This window comes from Mchenga conophoros, linkage group LG1 (genome assembly GCF_057382185.1).
Source record: "Mchenga conophoros isolate Kocher_MC1m ecotype Shallow Benthic linkage group LG1, M_conophoros_male_GT1.1, whole genome shotgun sequence".
In the NCBI taxonomy this organism is placed as follows: Eukaryota; Metazoa; Chordata; class Actinopteri; order Cichliformes; family Cichlidae; genus Mchenga; species Mchenga conophoros.
This window is the reverse complement of record NC_140526.1, coordinates 4714344-4731575: the sequence shown is the minus strand read 5'-3', so window position 1 is coordinate 4731575 and position 17232 is coordinate 4714344. Positions and strand designations below refer to the sequence as shown.

The following is a 17232-nucleotide window of genomic DNA, read 5'->3' as shown; positions in this document are numbered from 1 at the left end:
TGAGCCAATCGCAGACAAGTGGGATCACATTTATGAGCTTGGTTGCCAGGCAACAAGGAGGGAGAAAGCAAGCGAGAGAGTGAGTGTGTGAGAAAAAGAGGGACGTGGTGGCAGAGAAAAAATAGCCATGTTGTTGCCAAGAGGAGAGGAGAAATCTGAGAAAGATGGTTTAATTGCCTTTCACAGACAGCATGCCATTCACGGTCAACTGGAGACGCACTGGAGCTGGAAGAGTTCATCATGCAACCAAAATGTTTGAAGCGAGATTTTGTCCTATACATAACCAGGTTAGCATCAGGTTAAGTCAGCTCTTGTCCTTACCTAAACCCCAGAGTGGTACTTAAAAACGGTGTGACATAAAAGCTAGGTGCAATTTAAGTTTGGCTAAATTAGGATAAATTAGTGCCATTGCTGGGATTTAAAGTATTACTGTGTAAAAGGCAGCATGTAGCTTCTTCATGAAGGCACGGCGAGTAAGGAATAAAAGGAGGAAGGTACAGAGAAATAACTGCAATACCTGGAGTTTCTAAAGACACGAGTTTTTACACATGCACAAACACAAAACTAAGCGGGCGTCTAACTAGCATAAAGGTAACATTTAGCTAATACACTTTCTGCTTAGTGTACGCAAACTGTGCAAAAGCGTACTTATCTAAAAGCACAACTTTAAATTTGTCTTGTTTTCCTTTGCTTACGAGGATAATCCTCACGTGTTATGCTAATGTGTATTTTGTATTTGACAAATTTGTGAGATTACCACATGGAAATAGTTTGATACCTTTGATTTATGGTCTCAAAAAAAAAAAAAAAAAAAGCTATGACACAACGTCACCAAACCTATGTGTTTTTTTAGAATTCAATGATTCGCTTTTACATTGTTATTTTGTAACATGCTATGTCAGCCCTGATCTTACTGTAGGTTTGTTAATGTTGTATAATATGAAATGCTGAACAGAACAAATTTTGGTTGTAGGTAGGGTAAGCCGTTTGCTAGATTGAGGGTCAGTTCATACATCCAAATAAGTGTCTAATTCTGTGCCTAACTACACCGAGATGTTGTAATGATAATTTCTTTCTTTCTTGTTTTCTTTCTTGCTTTCTTTCTTTCTTACCCTCCCCTCCCCCTCTCTCTAAGTAGGCCATGGCTGAGGGGTCTGTTGTTGTGGAGGGCAACAAAACAACATTATTGTTTTTAATTAAGCCTCGGCCACTGTGAATCTATTTCCCTCCCTGCAGCCCCTCCATCGCTCTTCTCTCCCTCCTCACTTAATCCAAATATTGCGTTCCTCCTCACGTTTTCTCTTTTTCCCCCCTTTGCCATCTCTTTCTTCACAACATGTTTCTCCTATCAAATTTTTGTGTTTCTCACAATTCCTGTTCCTCGATTGGCCTTTTCCTTCCCTCCATCGCTCTGTCTGTCTCTGGCAGCTCTCTGTGGACATTTCCTCATGTCACAGTGCAGTATTGTCCCAGAGGTCAACAACACAGGACATGCTCTATTGGACACACAAACACACACACACACACTGAGACACACATGCAATGTCCTCGCTCAGTAAGCATGGGAAGCTGAGCTCAGTGAGTCTCACTGCTCCAGGGCCCAATCCTGTTTAATCAGTAAAGAGGCTGGGCGGAGGAGCAGTGTGAGTGTGCTTATGTATCTTTGTGTTTTAGGAGTTTTGTCAGGAACAATTTGAAGCACAAGGTTTTCTTTTACATTTACATGCTTCTATTTTCACTTTTAGCATTTAATAACTTTTTTACTAAGTTTCTCAAAATACTGATGCAACTCTTGCAGCAGTTAGAGAAAAGCTAGTATAATGGTGTGTACATGTGTTTGCTGACAGCTATGTGAGAGTTAGGTGTTAATCCTCAGCATTAACGACCATCAGCCAGGCGTGATAACCGGTGTGGCTGGTGCTGGCTCAGCTGCATGCGCGCGCGCACACACTCTCACACACACACACACACACACACACACACACACACACACGCACACACACACACACAGAATTACATGTCCAATCTCGACCTGTTATGATCTTAAAGGGATTCTCCCTGATTTTAGCATCACTCATAGTCTGATACAAAGTGAATGTTGCTGTGCAATATGTATTACATGCTGAACAACTTCTTTGTGTTCTGTAATGTTAGGAGGAAGGACTTTATATCTGTGGAATGTTAAACATGCAGCAATCGTTCTATCTTTCACTACAAGAGTTACCAATAAAATTGTGATTTTCTGGGACATAAAATACAAACCCAGACCAGCTTTGCGTCTCCATACTTCCTGCAAACGTCTGGACTGCTGTCAGTGCTGCTTCAATTCTTTTCACTTGCACACCTGCAATTTCACACCATACCTTCTGCAACTAGTAAATTTCAAATTGAGAAACTGGCTTGACTTTTGAGTAGTAATGAAATCTGTATTCAACATTAAATACTTTAGTACAGTTAAACAATTCAATTGATTTTATTTCTGTTCAATGAATCTGCTTTTCTTTACATTATTTTATTTGTCATGTGAGTAACATCTCGTGCCATAATGTTCCCTCATAATGGACGCAGTACCTGTACAGATGCAGGGATATCTACGCCGACTCCTCTCCCATTCATATTTTTTGCATCCCCTTCATCCCCTCTCTCTCTCAGGTCTGCAGCTAGCCCAATAATTGTGTTGCCATGGCAACAGTGGCACACAGATGCCAGTGTGTTATCTTTTGGGGAAAAATCGAACCCCTTATTCTTCTGCATGTTTTCTTTTTATTTTATGAGCAAATGTATTAAAAAAGAACAATAAAAGTAGAAAAAGAAAATAATATGAAGGAGTTATGGCTCGAGGCTCCATGTATAACATGCCATCACTCACTCCCACTTACTGTGACAGTCATGGACCATCATTCTTTTGTTTGTCTCATGTTCTCAGAGCCAGTTCTATACATTATTTTGCTCCTTGGGGGATCAATAATGTGCAGAACAGCAGACGTGCATACATGATGCTCAGACTACATTACCCACAATGCTATATTTAGATCACTGCAGTGCATGACTCAGCAGAGACAAGCCTAACTCTGGTTGTGATGGCATAGCTCTGACTGGTGATTCCACGGTGTCATATGTGCATTTATTATTCATAAATTATAACCATATCTTAGATCCTGTCCTTTGAGGCAATTTAATTAGCTTCAAAGGACATTTCATGGCATGTAAATATAACACACTTTACCCTTTAACTTTTGCTTTACATAATGGCAAACTACTATCTGATGTTATGAAACCCAATGCATAGAAAAGCATAAAATAATAAATGATTTTTATGTTCCTCTTCACATGTGTTTTGGTTTTTCAGGGACAAAGTCAAGAATTAATCAAAAGTTTGCCAAACATTTATAATGATAACAACAGTTAATATGCAATTATAGGCAGTTGCCACACAACTGCACAGCAACCTTTATATTCACGTGTAATTTTTTTGTTTTGTGAGAGAATGTGTTCACTGCATACCAATTAACTCTAAGCACTTCTCCCTGTTGTAAGCCCTGTGTGTCCTCGGCGTGCAAACCAACATGCCAGGAAACCACACTGAGCAGTTTTGTGGAAAATTTGTGAGTTTATCTAAAAATGTGTTTTAAGAGAAAGCAGCCAAAATGGCACAAACACAAACACTGACGCTAAAAGAAAATATGATTTATTTAAGAGTACCAGCAAGTAGCCTTGAAGGATGTTGGTCTTGCACAACTTCCAGATTTGACCTCCTGACCTTATTTGGAAGGAAAATTTCTTGCACTCCATAAAGCATCTCTTGTAAAGAACATGTAACAACAGATTGCAGTATTTAACATGTAGAAGTTCTGGTTTATCCCAGTTTTTTGTAATTCACCAGATTACTAAAATATGTGCATTATTCTTGGGAATAACACATTTTATTGTTTCATTTAGTGACTTTAGACCATATATATATATATACTGTGGCATCAACTTTATTACGGCCAGTTTGTTTTCAAAAATGTTAAAATGTTCCTTTAAAAATACATCACGTCACTGAGATAAATATAGAGTGCAGTCCCTTGTTTCAGGGCCATTTTTGGAAATTTTCTGTGTTAAAATTGTAAAAGACAGAAAGGCAGATTAGCTCACCCCACTGGCAACAAATTTCTGTTATTATAAGGGAAAAAACATAACTCTGGACTGGATCCCATGACTCAGTCAAATGCTATTTTAACAATGTATGGATTAGAATACTTGACAGTGACTTCAAGTATGTGGAGAGCACTGTAGTGTTAACCCTCTGTTCTTTGTGTGTGCTCCTTTTTGAACTTTTGTAAATGCGTTGTGAGAAGTTTGAAGAGCAGTGGCCACAGAAATGTTCAGCTGGCCATTTCAATGCATGATACAGGAGAATGCACATATGCACAGACAGCAACAGGGTGAATTTGTGACGGAGATAAGCTTTCCCTTGAACCCAATACTGAGTGGCTTTCTAAGTATTTGCCAGAGCAGTGAGAGCACTTTAAGATCATGTGTCATGTAGCCTCAAGAGGTTAGGAACTGCAGACAGCTTAGAAAACCAGCCACTCAACAGCCGGTGCTGAGGGAAGCACCTCCGCACCTCCGCCTACTCTGGCATCAGACAACAGCTTTGTTTAAACTGTTCTTACCAGTGGGTGAGGTGTTCCGATCTGGATTCAGAGTTTTCCTTGTGAAAACCATGTGCTGTAGGATTGATACTCCACCTAAACTGAAACTCAGGTTTGAACATTTACGGTAACAGTAAAAGATATCAGATCAATATCAGGTTGTTAAGATGCACAAATGTACTTTCCATTGATTTTCCTTTTTATTGATCCTAATTAGGTGTCATGTTTCTGTATTCGAGTAAAGTGAATGTGAAACAGCAGTGCTACTGCGTGATTATGTTCTGTTTTTCCCTGACAAGGGACAGGATGGTTTCCAGTGAGGTCATCAACCTTGTAGGTGGAAGGGATCCAAGGTTTTGTGTATAACCGAGTGGGATGGCTGTTTGAATAAACCCGACCACAGACCTGATTTATAGTATTTTTCTGTATGCCAAGTTTTTATTAATGCTGACTTAATGTTGAGGACATTCTTATTTTTCTACATAAGCTATTTAAAGAGTTACATACGTGCATTATGTGTAGTCAAGGATGTAAATGAACTTATCATACAAATAAATAATGCTTAATTATTAGCTTAATTGTTATATTTTATATATTAGTACTCTATATACAGAAAGGATTAATTAACACCAGAGCAAGACTACATCATTTGGCACTGTGCTGAAATAAAGTGCCTAATCCAGTGTTTCTCAAACTCTTTACTTCATTCCCCACATGGCGGGAAGAAATATTTTCACGCCCCATCTAAACAAAACAATGACAGAAAGGCCTAGCTGCAGCTTTATTTAGATCATAAACTCATTCACAATCAATCCTTCAGTAGTTTTTGTTTTAAACAAACAACTTTCATTTCAAACAACTATTTGTAACTTTTGTCACTAGACTGCTTCATTAGTCTGCACCACTTCTTCAAAAAAGCAACAAGTTAAACAGAATGTGAACATTGGAAAAATACATTTCAGTCTTAGTTTTATTTTTAAAAAAAAAGAAATCCAGAAACTTGTGAACAGAGGTGAAAAATATATATTTATTGAGAGTTTAATACTAATTACTCTTAGTGGCTGCAGTGAGCCTGTTTTTGACTGCAGAGCTGTGGTGGGGCGTGGTCTGTGGCGCGGCCGTCGGGTAGGCGGACGCACCTAAACGGCATCCCCATTCATGCCTCGGCTGCTTAAACCAGAATGAATCAGGTCCTGTTGTTGTTGATGATGTGTGTAGGCTGTAGCCGAAAAGCTGCACCCGCATGTGTATGTCAACTGCCGCAATAAAGAAGTGTACTGAAAAGTGCGGACATGTGCCTAATCAAACAACTTGTTTTTATGGAAATTGTTTAGACAGATATCAAAGAGAAAATCAGCAGAAGACTTGATGATTATTTTTTTTCCCTCTGAATAATTTATCAGGCTTTTTTGCTGTTTAACCTCACTCCATTTAGGAATGTATCAAATCTAATAATGTGCAACTTAACTCAAAGGTGAAAGGCACACGCAGTCACTTTGCTTCCTTCGTCTTTTTGCTGTGTTGGTCTGAAAAGTGAATCGAGTGTCGAAGTGCAGTCTCAATATTCAACTTCATCCATCCATTTGCTTAGCTTCTTATTCATTTTAGGGTTGCAGCTTGCCCAGCTTTTAATCAAGAGGCGGGGTCCACCCTGGAGAGGTCGCCATCACATGTACTGCATACTGTTTATTCAAATACAGAATAATAGCTAAAGCATTCTAGCACACTAGCTAAAAAAGCACCAAGCTTATTCACATCTTCAGTGATATTTCACTTCTGAAAAAATATTAAATTTTTCTACATCTGTGAGAAGAAGGAACCCATGGAGCAGTTCAGATGCTAGAAGGAAGGTCATGGAGGGTATGCTTAAAGCCTGTATTACTTTGAACTTTGCTTTTCTCTTCTTACTGATTGGTAGAGACAGCAGAAAGCCTTTTAAGTTGCATTTTCTTCTTCTTTTCTCGTTGCATTTTTTTCCACTGATTATTGTGTAATGTAGGTTCAAGCTAGCTAACTTGGCCAGTTTCCCTTTCTCTGTTGGTATTTTTAGCATCAGAAACTGTCCTTTGGCAGCATCCCCCCATTTCTGTGTAAAAAAGGCCTATACCCTGTCTGGAGGCCTTTAGTTCAACCCTGTCTTTGTCTCTGGGGAGCGAGTGTGTATCTGTATTTTAGTTCGTATGCTCATGTGTGTCCTTGTGGATATGTGTGTAAGAGAGATTTAAAGCCTCTGTAATCAAAGCCAGAGAATGTGCATGCTTTCCCAGGCCCAGCTGACTCCTCTCTAAACCATTGCACCAGTACACTGGTCTACTGTGCCCTGCATTTTATTGGGTCCAAGGTTGTGGGCTGCGAATTACTGTATACATTTGTGCATGTCTGTTTGTTGAGTAAGGAAGTTGGACTTCCTCTGTGATCATGAAGTGAGCTCTTTGATGCTAAGGTTCTTTGCCAAGTAGTGTCTAATCCTGGAGCAGGGTTGCTTTCTTGCAGGCTGTTCTGAACTCAGGTCAGTTTTTCAAGTTCTCAGGGTCAGTTAATGGAACTTAATTATGCTTCATATTTGACTTTTTTTTTCGCATAGAAAGGAGATCAAATGGCAGGGATGGAAACAGATAAAAGAAACTGCAGTTTCAGGTGATGCATGTTAATATATTTCTTTGATAGAAGGGAATTAATGTGCAGCTGGACTACACAGAAATCGCCTATTATTTTGTTTACTTGCTTCTGCACATTCAAACCTGTGTTTTGACCTGTCACGTTGTTTGAATGTGTATTCCCACATGTTAGGAAGCAAGAACTCTGAAAGAGGGGGTTTAATGTGTATTACTGAAAAATTTAGAGGAAGACTAAGACAGAGAGCTGAGATATAGAGATGGAAAAATGTAACCTTTTATTTCTGCAGCAATAATGCACATAGACACATGAGCTGTCTCCTATTCCTTTTAAGCTAAGCTTCTGGCTCTAACCTGTGACCTGTCTTTGTTGAACACAGATGCACTTTGGCTTTGACTTTTATTTATGGCACAGTACATTACTCCCCAGCTGTAGCTGCATTTCTGCAGTTGTGATGCCCTTAAGATGAGTGACATGGATAGCTTTTTCAGCGTATGCATTTCATGCTCCAAGGCAACTATTTTTTGAAGTATAAGTTGATAAACTCTATATGGTTCAACAACTATCCATCCATCCATCCAGGGACAGACAACCATTCACACTCACATTCACTCGCACATTCACACCTAGTGACAATTTGGATTATCCAATTAACCTATCCCCACAAGCTGCATGTCTTTGGACGGTGGGAGGAAGCCGGAGTACCCGGAGAGAACCCCCGCAAACACGGGGAGAACATGCAAACTCCACACAGAAAGACCCCGGCCTGATGGTGGAATTGAACTCAGGACCTTCTTGCTGTGAGGCAACAGTGATAACCACCGTGCCACCGTGGTTCAACAACTAGATAAGAAAAACCAAAAAGGTACAAATCACATGTACATTTTGTATCTGAACTCTTACATTACACAGTTTGTCTACAGCCTCCACGATCTCGTCGCATGTTAGAAACTGCTGCATTTGTCATTTTTCCTGGCACCTATCCACCAGTCATCAGTACGGTTTGCACAGTTTCGCCACTGATGATGGGAGAAGTGACTTTTATTCCATAAATTCCATCTACGTAATGCAGAAGAGTTGCTTGTGTTGCCAGGGGTTCGTCAATCAAGTAGGTCAGCCACTATCACAGGCAGACTGCCATACCCTATTTCATTTTTCAAAATTAACAACAGCATGACTGATGCAGGACATGTGGAAAGCGCTTAATTATAGATCACATACAGAAAAAGGTGAATGTGCTAATTATAGTAAAGGCTATTTGAGTGCATAAGGCATTAATTCTACCTAATCAGGCCTGAATAAGCTAAATTCATCAGAACTGTGTTGACATGTGAGTTTTTTTGTTTTTGTTTTTTTTTTTGCTTTTTCTGTGAAACAGAACAACAACAGTTAATCCCAGCTGACTGGACAATTAGTGCTCTTACTCATTTCGGGACATAAAACCAAGTTAATAGAAATTCCTTGAACAGAAAAGGAGCTCTGCGGCCATCGCTTCATGATGATTTCTTAATCTCGTGCAACTGGGGAGGACAATGACTGCTGTAAAAATCAGCTAGACTCAAGCAGAACATTGATTGCTCGGGTTCGTCTCAGCTGACACTCATCTGGGTCCTGATTGATGCGTCTCTGGGGACGGCGTCTGATAAGCAGCTGCAGCATTAAACTGCACCCGGTTTGAGCATGATACCGTTTCTAAAACTGTTTTTTTTATTTTGTTAACATTTGATAATCTGTATTTATTAATACTTTTAAAACCAAACTACTATAGCAAAAAGACACCAAAAAATGAGCAGTTTACAGTTTAACACATCAGCCATGAACCATTTAAATGAAAACAAACACAAAAATGAAACAATAAAAAATTATAAAAATAAATGAGGCAGGAAAGACTCTGTGGGGAAAAAGTATGTCTTGAAAAAGATTTAGAAGAGGGTATTGATCTTATTTTCTCAGACTGTTCATTTTATAACTTAAGAGGTTAGACAGCAAATATCGTCAAGGAACAGATAAAAGATCTTCGCTCAGGAGACACAGTCTTCCACTAGGCTCATTAAGGAAATTAAAAGTTCGGATGTAAAACACAAAGGAAATAAAACATTTGTTGGAAATCATTAATAAGTAACCAGTCAACAGATATAAGGAAACTAAGCTAATGTCTGAGTTTGTGCATCAGTTCATCAGCGATCGCCTATCTTAGTCTTCCGTCATCATAGCTATTGCAGTTAGGGTGGAAAGATGTGTTTTGACAGGAAGTGACCTTGTCATGACCTTCTGACTGATGTCATAAATCCAGAGTGGGTCAGAGGTCAAAGCTAGAATGTACGTGTCACAGTTTCTGTCAAGTCAAAACATTTCTGACTGACAGCACGACTTGCAGTTCCAGGCTGAGCTTGACTTTATCTGACACGTAATTTGAGTTTGACCAAACCACGTGGAGCTTGAATCAGGTAACAATGCTCATAAGCTGGGCACTTTAATTACTTATTAAATATCCAGTCTTACAAATTGAAATCATGTCATAACATGACAGAAGGGCTGTCCCAAGGGGCACCTCCAGAATTTTTTCATAAGGATGGCCATATGGGGGCCAGTAAAAGTACTGGAGTGGCACATCCCGGGGGTGACGACGGGAAATCGTGAGGGACATACAAAGAGACACTATACGAATGACAAAGATTGTATATGCAGGAATAAATAAGAACTTTATGTTTCAACTCGTTGGCAGTTGTTTTCCTCTGTCTTGTGCTCACATTTATTAAAATCATTACCATATTAAACAGTCTTGCCAAGGGGGACCACTGGGGGGGAAATGAAGTGAAGAAAAAGAGACCTCTATCTCTGTGTGGCGAGCAGGACCTTCTACAGTGAACCAATACCATCCTTAAAATTAACATTTTATTTACACAATTAATAAAAGTAACTCATTCAATGATTTTCTGCTGCTTATCCAGTTCAGGTTTCACGGTGGGGCTGGAAACTATCTCAGCTGTCACCGGACATGAGCCGGGATACACTCTGGAAAGGTCATCAGTCTGTCACAGGGCTAACACATAGAGACAACTCATTCACACTCACATTCACACCTATGGCCAATTTAGAATCGCCAGTTAACCTAGTTATGTCTTTGTGGGAGGAAGCCAGAGTACCCAGTGACCACCCACGCAGGCACATGGAGAACTTGCTAATTTCACACAGAAAGACAACAGATTCAAACCCAGGGTCCTCTCGTTGTGAGGTAATCATACCATGCAAGCATGTTGTTGGTGTAGTATCCTATCACATAAATGCTAATGTGTCCTTATTTGAATCAGACTGCGGCGTAACAAAAAGATGAGGTCAAATTTTGGATAGATGATGGGATCCCAATCTTGGTGTAAGGGTAAACAGATTCATATTCTACCATCATTGTGTCTTTTGTCATTTCTCCCTCTGCTTTCTTCTCTTTCACCACAGCGCCAGCTGCTCATGGCTGCCCTTTCCTGAGTTTGCTTCTGTTAGAGATTTTTATCTTGTTAAAAGGGTTTTTTATTCTTTCCCACTGTTGCCAAGTAGTTGCTCATAGAGGGTGTTTAATGTTTGGGTTTCTCTATAAACAGTGTTGGGAAGGTTACTTTTAAAATGTATTCCACCACAGATTACAAAATACATGCCCCAAAATGTAGTTTGTAACATATTCCATTAAGTTACTCAATTTGAGTAATGTATTCTGAATACTTTGGATTACTAATTATATTGTCATGCTTTTTAACAACATAAATTGCTGTGTACTGCACTATTGCTGTGTGATTTATTACTATTACTGAAGGCTACTTGCCATCGAGCTAACATTGTTAGCTGGCGTTAGCTGAGGTTAGTTCATAGACTTTCAGAACTGCACATGGTTATTTGCAGCTAGCAGGTTGTTAATACTATCCATCAAGTCTACGAGCCTATGAACTAACCTCAGGTAACCCTAGCTAACAATGTTAGCTCGGAGGGAAGTATCCTTCAGTAATAGCAATAGTACATCAAAGATACTGAAGTTGCACATAACCCAGGTAGTTGCCACAACTAAAACAAGGTAGTTGCAGCAGGCTAACATTAGTTTTTAAAAAAGAACTTGTTTCCAGATGTTTCTTTAGGTTGCAGGTGGAGTCTTTTGACGCTGAGAGCAGCTTGATTGGTGGCAAACAGAGTTTGCACTACACTGTTAGATTTCACCCATCCCTTTCTTCTTTAAATGTGAAGTGGTGTCAGAATTTCCAAGTAAGAAATGCATTCCTGCCCGATAGAGAGGGGATAGCCTAACATATGAAACAGGAAAAGACTGTATTCTAATGATCACCTTTTTAAATGGTAACTGTAACGGAAAACAGTTACTCATATTTAGTATTTAAAATAAGGACCACTGGCACATAAAGCACCTTGATGCACTTGCTGTGATTTGGCTGTTAATGGTACTGAATAAAGAGAAACTTGAAGCAACCCCAGAAAATAAAACACCCAAAGCAGCTTGATGTATGCAGAGTTAAATGTGTTTTAAAGTTTTTTATGGCCACATAAAGATAAAAAACACGGAGAGCAGTCATTAAGACATTTCAAGATCTTTGTACGGCTTGTTGACTTGTTCCCAAAGGAGCTCAGCAGAAGTAACAGCTTAAATCACTGAACTACTGTATTTCAAATATGTGAGACATTTCTTTGTTTCTACTGAAGTGCTTGGCTCTAATTCTTGTGACCTTAACTGCTCCTGCCTTTGATCTACACAAAAAGCACAGGTAAACACAGCCACTGTGACTTCATTTAAAATTGATCCACTGGCTGTAAAAACACGCAGTTATAGTGTCGTGATACTGTGCAACATTAGCTGAGTGTGTGAAGTGGATATAGTTGGTTTTCATCATATTTACGCGTTCCCAACAAACCACCACATTATTATCTATGTTAATAATATGGGGCAGGGATAGCTCAGTAGGGTAGAGTGGTGACCCCATGATCGGAAGGTTGAGGGTTCAAATCCATTCAACGGCTACCCTGAGGTACCATGCTTCACTGAGTGAATGGATTAAATGCATTCACTCAGTGAAGAACATCATCACATCTTCATGTTATTGACCAGTAAGGCAAATGAGCCTTAACACCGTTACCACCAGTGTTCTTCTCAGTCAGGATCTTTCCAAACCACGGCCTCTTGTGGTTTATTGCTTAAGTATAATGTTTCATGCTGTAATGCATTCCTTCAGCATGCTGTATTGGAGATTTGCGGCACAGGATTTACACTGGAACATAATGTAGATGCTGTTGTCTCAGAGGTGGTTTGTTTTGGCCAGGGCTGTCTAGTTGTCTGGAAAGCACAATCTCTGTCTTGGTTTCATGGTGAGAGGAGAATCTAGGCCTCATGAATAATTCTGCTTTATCAGCCGGTGCTACTACTGCAGACTCTCTTCCCATCTTCCTCTCTTTAATCTGTCTCCATCTATCTTTGTCTCCTCCTTCCTTTCTGCCTTTGAGTTTATCTCTTTCACCTCTCCCTCTTATTGTTGCTGTGTCACTGAAGAGATGCTGCTGTCAGGGGAACAGATGGGCGGATGCTGCAGACGTCTGTAACCCTGGCAACCACAGCCTCACCTGCTCTAGCATTAACCCTGCCTCTGTGTTTTGCCACCTGAGACACAAACGCATCGTCATCCTGCACATTCCTTTTCGTCTGTATATCACCTATTGCATTGCTTTTTTATTGTCTTTCTTCTTCAGTCCTTGTTGTCATATTTATGTGTTTATGTGTTTCATCTTCATGTGTGGCTGACCCTTTGAGCTAAGTCAGGGTTACTGACAGTGTCTTTGGATGTGCAATCTGCTAATGGACTGTGGCCTTTAGTGGATTTACAGCATAACTAACAACACTTGGCCGGGTTAAATTTAACAGACTATAAGTGTGTCAGCTTTCCTCGCTTTACACGTCTTATTATGTCTTTTTATTCCCTTATCATTAAGGGAATAAAAAGTTAGGAAATAATTATAAAAACTGCAATGATCTCTAATCAAATACAACCTTTCTCTCAGATTACATTATGTGAAATGTGAACTAAATGGGGGTTTTTTTCTCATTCTGACTGGTTTTCATTTGTACAACCTAGCTAAGGTTAAGGGATTGCGTATAGTTTATGAGAGTCCCTAAAAGTTTCAGTGATGCAGTTGCCTTTTTAAGTGTTTTCAAACCAAACGGCTCACATAATAGATGATGTATTAGTGAATGGGAGCAGCAGGCAGTTGTTTGTTTTGGATGTGGGCTGCTTGTGACTAAATGTGGAGGATTCGTTCTTCATTAAAGTACCAGAAGCAGCTAAAAAGTCTTTAGCTGCTTGTGTAATATTTGACAGTCTGCGTCTCTTAACAGCAGAGCCAGAAAACAAAGTCTGCAATGTTGAAACATATTATCATATTGCAGGTATGCGTGGCATAATTACTGGTGCCAGCTGGTGCGTTTCCGAAACTGCTGGACTAGACTCAGATAAAAATGAATGTTTGGTCCAAATGTGTCCCACATCTGCAGGTTTCTTGTGGGCAACATTTGGTCTTTACTGATGGTACTGACTCAGAGTGAGTCTGGCTGCCTCAGCCCAGTGACAGGTCTACCATATATGGGCTGGTGTGTCTTGGGCCACATCTGGCCAGCACACCAGTTACCAAACCTATAACTGAGCCTTTATTCCCAAAAGCAGCCCAGATTAGGCTCAACTTTATCTGCTATCTGGAAGCCAGATAATAAAGACAACAAGCTGTGTATTATGTTACACAGCATGTCCAGCCTTGAAGTAAATGGCCTTAAACTGGAGAAGTCAGCTCACGGTCCTATCAGGACAGGGCAGAAATTGTAAAGCTGCAGTGGCCTCAGACTCACAAAAACCAAAAACAAGAAAGCGTGAGCTGATGAGCTATTAAGGAACTTTGATGGTATGCTCAGAATATGATATGGCATTGACAATTCATGGGTCTAACGTGACTTTTGTTCACTGTGTAATGGCGCCAGAGACTTTTTCTTCCCACATCTTTGACCCCTTCATACCAATCAGCTGTAGTCAAGGTGGAGATGTCACCATAATATGAAGAACTATTTTGCTTAGCAGTTGTATTTTTCCATCCATTAAATCTGCGCCATACTCGGCCCAAGAAACACAGTGTTGATGAGAACAGAGTACGATGTACTGATAGCATTAAGAAAAGTTTAAATACCAAATACTAATCATAACTCATGTTCTTATTTTTCTTTGCAAGTTTGTGTGTCACCAGCTGTTTTTAGGTGAAAACGACACTAAACAAAACAATAATGTGCGTGTGTAAGCTGTGACTTAGAGTGGCAACTTTTAGTAATGACCGGTGAGATAATTATAGTCGTTCTAAGTCATTAAACTAATTGGACCTGAAACACAAGCAATTGAAGCAGATACCAGTGGGAGCAAAAGATACCAGTGACTGACATGTGGCAGGATGTTAATTTAAGAGTAATTATGCAACCATAACCTCAGCTCACTAAGAACTAATTGTGAGTAATGAACAACTAATAAACCATTTGCTTCATATATAGTTGTGTCTCTGTGTGTATGCATCTGTGTGTCTTTATGTGTGTGTTTCCATTTGACTGTGAAGAATCCAAACACAGTTGTCATTTAGTCCTGTCACCTGATATGAAACTGAAAAAAGGCCTACACCCAGTGCATACACACATAACATGAAAGATGTGAATACGCCTGCTGGATGCATTTATCCAAGTAAAACAGATACATAGCAATCACTACCATTCACTTTATTACAGTTGCAGGTTTGCTTGCATTGCACAGCAAATGAAAACCCAGAGACTGATGAATCCCTCTGCAAAAGTACAGATAATAGTTGCCATGGAGATGCACTGGTGGGAAGGCCAGAGATGCCCTAGGCAAAGAACCAGAGAAAAGGGAAGCAGAGAGAGAGAGATGCTATCATTACAGAGCAGAAGAAGTGATTTTCCTGGGAAGGAAACAGTGTACAGCAGCATGTACAGTGTGTGTGTGTGTGTGCACGTGCAAGTGAATTAGTTGCAATTACTCCAAGATGGGGCTTAGTGGCCAAGAGGAAGAGTGTGTTTCTACAGTGGGGAGGTTGGGGGTTTCAGTTCCCATCTCTGCCTGACTGGAAGTGTCCTTCCACCTGCCTTTTGTGTGAATACAATAAAGTGTTGTATGACTTGTGCGTGAATGGCTAAATGGCACATACAGTTCAAAGCTTTATGAAGGATCAAGAAGACTAGAAAGCACCTTATAACTGCCAGTATATTTACCATCTTATGCAATGAATGGAGTTAGAAAATATACCCACACTTTGAAAGAAAGTACCTCATTGTACCTGCAGAGGTAAAATGGCTTATAAGTAATAATGTTATACTTTTAAAGGGTTTGCATTTTATAAAGACCTTTCTTTAACGTCTCTGGAAAATTTTATGTGTTTATAGCGGTAAGCATTGATATATTTCTATAGTTTCATTATTTGTTTGTTGCTATAGTCTTTATCAAGCCTTGCTGAATTTCTTTTTCTTCCAGTTGATATAAATCTAAGATAAGATAAGATAAGATAAGATAAGATAAGATAGAACTTTATTAATCCCTCGGGTGGGTTCCTCTGGGAAATTCGACTTCCAAAAAGCACAGCAACGACCGAAGTTACAGTTACAACCGAAGTTACAACCGAAGTCTAGAATGACAGTATTATTGTCAAAAAAAAAAACTGTAGCTACAGGGATATTAACCCTTTAAACCCCAACCTAATTTACCCTTTAAACCAGGGGTGGGCAACTCCAGGCCTCAAGGGCCGGTGTCCTGCAGGTTTTAGATGTATCCTTCATCTAACACAGCTGATTTAAATGGCTAAATTACCTCCTGAACATGTCTTGAAGTTCTCCAGAGGCCTGGTAATGAACTAATCATTTGATTCAGGTGTGTTGACCCAGGGTGAGATGGGTGAGAGAGGCCTGGAGTTGCCCATCCTTGCTATAAATGCTAACCATCACCAGTGACGGGTTAAGGTTATTTGATTGTGAAAATAAACTCTTATATTTGAAAACTAAAACAGTTGTGATACAATTTCTGTTCCACTCTGTACAGACACATTCCTTAACAAAACAGGGGTAACCCTAATAACGAGTTAATGTAATAACGATGTTTGTGCTGGTGTGTCGCTTCCCGTTCCCACCGCTTTGAGCGCTTTTCCGGTGTTCACAGTGATGTTACTGTGTGCCAGTGAGTGACTGCAGTCTGTGTGTCTGTTTGGTATTCCCACTCTGTTCTCCTGTCTCTCTCTCTTGCAGTGCAGTTCAGACAATCGCTTCCGTAGCAGCAGACAGTTTGACCTTAGCAACAGGCCAAGATCTGTGCTGTCATGGAAACCGTAGCAACCCTGTCAGTTAAGTCAGTTGCTAGGTGATAAAGATCAGTTACTTTGCCATTTACAAGGGAGGCGCTCACTTTGCCTCAAGTGTGAATACATATCATCAGCTCCATTCAAGGTTTTAAGCACAAAAATATAGGAGTTATATAAAGAACATTAATTGTCATTCAACACTCATTTACATTACACACACACACACACACACACACACACACACACACATACATATATATGTGTATATTGTTAATTATTACTTTTTGTAATGATTAACAATCAGGCGGCAGGATATCACCGCTCTCTATAAATAGTTAGCTGCGTATGAATAAACTAAATCTGTATGCAAAGAGCAATATTTTGCTCCTGGGAACAATCGTGTATGAACAGGATTTGGTTGCATTCAGGGAAAATGCACTGAGATAAAAGAGAGAAGCTCGTCCAAATGCAATCTTGAAACTATTACTTTTTTATCTGCATTTGTAACTGAACAGGAAGTCCGGCCCCATTTATCATTTGGTTACTCTGGAACCCTGAACCCCAGAGGCCATATCAGCAGACTAGTCAGTTCTTTAGTTTGACTGGTTAC

The 17232-nt window shown here is 39.8% G+C and overlaps 1 protein-coding gene and 1 long non-coding RNA gene across 4 annotated transcripts in view; one reads left to right on the top strand and one right to left on the bottom strand.

Moving 5' to 3' along the window:
- Nucleotides 1–17232, top strand: part of LOC146582770 (protein MTSS 2-like) — a 78458-nt gene that overhangs the window by 28811 nt on the left and 32415 nt on the right. The gene's annotated exons all lie outside the window — the stretch shown is intronic.
- On the bottom strand, nt 15080–16590 carry LOC146582771 (uncharacterized). Its single transcript, XR_014893070.1, has 3 exons — nt 16455–16590; nt 15315–15420; nt 15080–15161 (listed from the first exon to the last, which is right to left on the bottom strand). It is a non-coding gene; the product is annotated as an uncharacterized LOC146582771 (long non-coding RNA).